This window comes from Ixodes scapularis, unplaced genomic scaffold (genome assembly GCF_016920785.2).
Source record: "Ixodes scapularis isolate PalLabHiFi unplaced genomic scaffold, ASM1692078v2 PGA_scaffold0__279_contigs__length_252992795, whole genome shotgun sequence".
Lineage (NCBI taxonomy): Eukaryota > Metazoa > Arthropoda > Arachnida > Ixodida > Ixodidae > Ixodes > Ixodes scapularis.
This window is the reverse complement of record NW_024609835.1, coordinates 242,916,302-242,922,671: the sequence shown is the minus strand read 5'-3', so window position 1 is coordinate 242,922,671 and position 6,370 is coordinate 242,916,302. Positions and strand designations below refer to the sequence as shown.

Genomic DNA, 6,370 nt, shown 5'->3' with positions numbered 1-6,370 from the left:
TTTCTCCAGCGACGCACATTTTTTTCGTCCACGCCGAAGTCGCGCTGGGCTTGCAGGTTGGACGAGTGTTCAGCAGCCAAGACAACTTTCCTCTTAAAAGCCGCGGAGTAGTGGCATCGACTGGTCGATGCCATAGCGTCGAGTAGAGACGAACGTTCCGTGCGTTCCGTGGTACACAGCGTATCTTCCCGAAGCGATGTAGACAAGATGGCGTCCCGCTGTCATGGCGGAGCCGGATCCTCGTATCTAGGCCGACCCCCGAGTTTCGGATTTAATTTTTTTGGAAAAACTATCGGCCTAGATTCGAGTAAATACGGTAACCAATTGTACGCTATTTCAATCCGTAATAACTATTTGCCTACACGTTTGATCCCATTTTACGTCTATTCCGTACCCGCTTGAGTACACACGCGTACGTTTGAGTTTGTACGCTCGGAAATATTAAAGATTTGGGGCACACGTAATTAACAATAAACAATGCGTTAGCATTACATCTACTAGTCACTAAGCAGAGGGGGAGTGGGGTAACAGGGAGAGCACGCCGATGCCGAACCCTGCCTTTTCGTTGAAATGGGGCTGCTAATGCTAACACATTAAAATAATAAAAGGAATAATAATAATACTAATAATAATTTTTATTTGCACAGTTGTGATACCTACTCAAAAGTCGCGTCGTACGCGACTTTGATTATTTTAGTATGGCCCGAAATAAATCCTTTAATGGACATTGTGGGGATCACAGTAGATGCGTCGTCCTGTGGACATCCTCAGTATGTCCCATATGGATCTAGGACGTTTGGACCATTTGAGACATCCTGAGGATGTTTTGTGTGTTGTCTGGGAAGTGTGTTTAGTTCGTGCTAGCGTTGGGCTCCTTGTTGAAGCCAAGGCTCTGTCCTAGCTCTCCTGCTGCCCGTTCTGTTGCATGGCAGAACTACGACATGCCTGCCTTCTCAATATCCTTCAGCGTGGTTTGCTTTATATTCTCTGCGACCGAGCCATCACGGTCGACCAGGGTGCCTGCATAAATTTAGAAAGTACTCTTGTTAGTAAGCCAGATGACTGCAGATCCAAAAATATGGGATGCCAGCTTTGTGCACTAGCTACAAGCTGCTGTCTTAGACGGCAACAGCTGGTGGTCCTGCAGCCTACGACAACCACCATTGAGCTTGCCACCAACCACTTCCATTACTGTGCACGCTGCCATGCAGGAGTGCACCGCCTCCACTTGGCAGCCTGCTGTACAATCAGTTCATGATGAACCTAAATGTGAACAAGCATGTATTGAGAACAATACGCGAAGGACTAGCCGTAGTCAGCAATGCGTTTTTGTATCATACGTAGCACAAAAAGACACCGCACAGCAAACATCGTGTGATGTCTCATGTTCCTGCCTACCGTGTTAAGAAGCCGTTGTAACGCGAGTGATGCTAGTTTCTATTATTTTCGTGCGCTGTGTCATGTCTGCATTTCAGAACTGTTGAATGTTGATTAAGTGCACCAAGAGCAAACAAAACAGATTTGCAATGTAAGTAAACATGTAACTTACTCCATATGAGCTTGCAGGTATTGAGCTCAATGAACTTCCGCTTGCCTTTTTTTTACGGAACCAGGTGTTTTGCATTGCCACTTTCCATGTCAGTAAGCTTTTCAGGATGCGGGTTGTTTTCTCCTTAACGTCGTCCCCACCCTGGAAAATCATGTGCTTCTTCTGGTAGAAGAAACCAACAACAAAATATAATAATGAGCAAGAAAGCTTGTCCTAAATGTGCACTCGCCTTGCAACTTGATAGGCTCACAGTAGTCAGCAACAGCTCATTCACAAGAAGGCAGTCTGTGCGTAAAACAATATGTACGGCATCGTGAACTAACTGCAAAGTATTGCCTGGGCATTATTCGGGCCCTGCAATAACCCTAATTTCTGCTCTTTTGTGTGATATTATTCTTGACATTCTTTTACACTTGTGCTCGAGGAGATGAAGTGGTCTAAGCCTGTTTGCTAAGTCCCTGTACGATTTTGTTTGCTCCATGCCATAGCTGGTCATTTTACTGATATGCGATGGGGGAAATGGCTTGTTCAGTTCCCCAGTTATAAGTGTAGTCACCTCAGAAACCAACCTGGGCCGCAATGGGGATAAATATGCGACAACCTTTGACATGTTAGCTAGCGTGGAAAGATGGGAGCGCAAAGAAAAGAAAAAAAAACAGGACAGGTGCTAGGTCCTCTGTGTTTCTACTTTTTTCTTTTTAAAATAAACCTGGCACAGACGTGTATGCACAGTTGTTCAGCTAAAATGCTAAAGAGAGGTGACAAAAGTGAGTTAGGCCTAAATTAAATAGTAGAGATAATTATTAAGATGCACAGTAAACATGTATAAATAAAGATTGCTGAATGCATTTAGTGGATGATTGTTAGCCATGAAAAATGAGGAAGATTGGGCAAAGGAAATAGCTGCTTATCGACAGGTTTCACTTGGAATACCTGTCAGAAAGCAAGAGAAAAGTTTTAAGTGCGAGGGCACATAAAAATAGCTGATTACCATTCGAAGTTGTGCTTTCTTGTTCTTCATCACCTGGATGTCATCTAAAGATGATCATACATATTAGCCAAAACACTTCACTTTTTAGATTGTATCCTTTGTAAATGTGTCTAAAGTTACCTTGCTGTGGCGCCCGTCTCCCTCAGAAGGCTGGAGCTGTGCTTTCCACAGAAGCTGCAAGCAATATAATAGGTTTTCATAGCAGTCAAGGTGGTTCCAACTGGTCACACTGGTTGACTGGTCATGGTGGTTGAACTGGTCATACTGGTTGACTGGTCATGATGGTTGAACTGGCCATGCAAACACGCAATTTACTTGCTGTTGTGCAAATGAATCCACTGTGAAACGTTATAAGGAATCAGTTGCATTTTATTCCTTTGGAGCCCTCTTTCTTTGGCCTTGTTTCGCAACGTCCCTCACCACAGTCTGGAGCTCTGTGATCTTCCGCCGATCGGGCTCTGGCTTTTTCACGCTTTCGTAGTACATAAGGCCACTTGGAGGAATTGTAAATATATCTTGGTTAAACAGCTATCCAAGAAAGCTTAAGCTTTTGTTTTTCTTTTTGTTATAATTTTTTAAACTTTATATATATATAATTTAAAGGAACTAGAGGGCTTAGTTCCCTGTAAATTTTTTAAAGCGTTTCAAATGCACAGGACGAAGACCGAATTACTTTTTCTACCAATGGGAAGCACGATTCGAGAGCAACCATGAATGACAAGTATTGTCAAAAAGTGATTGGTACATTCAGGTTGGTGTGGGCGTAACATCATTTGAAATTTGCAAGTAGATTTTTTAAGGTCAAAGCATAGGACTTTGAAATTTTAACCATACATAGTAGGGTGATTTCAGATATGATCGACCAAAGGATGGCTAGTCGACATTTTCAAATCAACTGATGTTTTTATATGTTATTGTCTAGTGTCTGGTATGAACGAATCCAAACTTAGTTTTGACTAGAAAAAATACTTGGGGACAGGAAAAATCGTAAGGCATGAGGTGGTGGACAGTTGCATTAACGCGCACTGATGGAGGGGGCCCGTTTGAGAGTGAATAACTAAAGCGATAACATTAGGAGAACTCTAATACGTTTTAGGTGCAAACTATGGGTATAGCTTGCTTGTAATATAAAGTAATCATATTTATTTAAAATTTATTTATTTTTCTAACAATTGACAAACATGCCTGCTCGAACGACAAATGGCAAACTTTGGAGGTCTTTATCTCATGAAATAATTTAATCATTATGATATAATTTGCAGATATTCTACTAATATATAGCTAATATTTAAAAAATAACTAAGGTATCTGTGTGATACAATAGTTAGGATATATTTAGTCAAACATGGAAAAAAAATCAAACAAAGAAAAATTCCGATGCGAATAAAAAAAAAACACCACCCTCGATTTTTTTTAAATTTAGGTAACCTGTTATACTCTATTTCGGCATTCATTTCCATTAAAAACATGTTGCATCATTTTATTGAGAAAGAAGATACAACTCCCCAAAGTAGGGTCCTTTTTCAAAGCCTTCACTTAGCAGTGTTTTATACAAGAACTGACTGAGTTCCAGTTTCATGAAACCAACACACATCTTTTATATATTTTTATTCAGATGAGGCCAATGATAACTAAAGAAATCGTTCACACACTTAAATTAAGGAGAAACTACTGTGTACAAAGAGGTATCATATTACGGACTAGTGATCCGAGAAAAGATCATGCAGCCATCGGCCACTAGGAACTTTGTTTACTTTATTCTCCTGTGACACTATATGCTATTCCCTCTTCCGCTCTACCTTCATCTCTCTCTCTCTCTCTCTCTCATATATATCCCTGATATATATCCAGAACAAAAACATGTTCAAGCATTCCCTTTCTGCGTGGTAGTGTTCTGTGGCTAGCAAAAAACATTTCCTCGCTAAATTCACGATAATGGCAAAATAGTTGCCGGAAACCGCAGACGACACTCGTCGCTAGTTCTGGCAAAACGGCCGATACAATCTTTTTTTCGCATTTCCCCGCTCGCTGTCAAGGACAAGGGGGTTCGCTTCAACCAGCAAAACATGGCCGCCGACGCCTGTTTACTGAGCAGTCATGCCTGTCGCCATCTCACTCGCTGGCGTCACGGGCGATAATATCAGGCACAAAGGGGCACACCAACCGGCAGCATTATCCCCAAATACTCGAGCCTCGCGTAAATACATAGAGTGTAAACGCTGTCGCCATGTTATCGTAGTAAGACCGCCCCCCCCCCCCCTCTCCCAACGGGGGACTGCAGTACGCGACGGCGTACTAACACAACGGCGACGATATCGACATCGCGCGCTCTAAATTTTCCCATAGTTCTACTCCACGGGCATTTCTCGAAACGCTTGATATTGTGTACGCCCGCCTGGAAGGATTTCAGGCGCGTAGTTAAGATAAGGCGGTTCTCCGCGGCAAAAGAAAGCAATTTCACAAAAGCTTAAAAGTGGGGCGACGCGTGTGCAGTGAACGCTTGTAGTTTTGGTGTAGACAGGGTGTGTGTGTTCTTGTTGTTGACACCAGCCGGCGATAAGGCACTGCAGGCGGTAGCTCAGTACAGCAAGGGCTAATCCGAGTGACCATCAACGTAACCCCACCGCCAACCCCTCGCGAACCGGTCGCCGACATGGCTCAGGCTGTGTCATGAACCACGTGGTAGAAGCTCGGGTGCTTTCATATCAGCGCGTGGAGGGACGACAGTGCGATTCCGGAAAGTCTTTTTCGAAGGCCGCTGACCACAATTTTTTGTCTGGAGACTTTCCTGCTTTCTTCCTTTGACGTGGATCAAGCTTTGCCGACAGCCTCAGTTGTGACCTCTCTTTTCAAATGTACGTTTGCAGTGAGTGAGCTCCTCAGCCTCGGACTTGTCACTTGTGCAAGTAGTTCTTTCACTTGGCAATTATATGCCATCAGTTGGGGTTTAATTTCTGTTATTTATGTATACATTATGAAGACGTCCTGGAGCTCCGAACGAGTGTTTTGTGCAGATTACTTTTGCAAACACAAAAAGACTATACCAAAGCAGCGGAATTTTCGAAGTGTTGGCGAGTTGGACCTAAACTCGTTGAAGCAAATTCTTCCGCCTGACTGTTCCACCAAAGTGAATGCGACGGACTACCTGTGCTACCATTGCTTCATGCACATCACTAAGGAGATCTCGATGCGAAGCTCAGAGCAGTGCCCTGACATATTTGTGCCAGCTGAAGAAGCAATTGAAGATCTAAATCGCAGCATACTACCTACAGATGTGTCGCCGCTGAGACTACCAAGCGTCGTAAGAAGTCGGGACAGGCCTGCCTATGTCAAGAGAAAGCAGACAGAACTGGAGCAGGTTGCTGTCAAGAATATACGCTCAAGGCTACGTATTGCGTACGACAGGGACGCACCATCGGGGTCGTCCGAACCAACATGCTCCACATGCACTGAGTGGGTGGACAACTTTCGGCAGGCCTTTGAAACCGCCACCTCTCTCCGGGAACGTTGTCAACTGCTTACACTCCTGCTGTCAACACTGACGAAGAATGAGGTTCAAAAGATGATTCCACAGGCCTCAATGTACCTCATCAGTAAATCCCGAAAACTCAAGGAAAAGCATGGCGTGTGGTATGAGCCGGATCCTTACACGAGGTGCAAGGTGAGCCCTGAGAACCTGTCTGCTGCCCTAGAGTACTTCACGAAAGACGAGCTACAATGTTCGCGCCAAAGTCCCAACCAGAAGGACGTCATCTCTGTCATGCTCAACGGAGAGAAAACGTTTGTGCCAAAGCGCTTCATGACACGCTCAATACGAGAGGCCTTCCGTA

At 44.0% G+C, this 6,370-nt stretch overlaps 1 pseudogene; it reads right to left on the bottom strand.

Annotated features, from left to right (window-relative positions):
* Window positions 1-850: 850 nt before the first annotated feature.
* LOC121047829 lies at window positions 851-2,560 on the bottom strand (annotated as a pseudogene).
* Window positions 2,561-6,370: the final 3,810 nt, after the last annotated feature.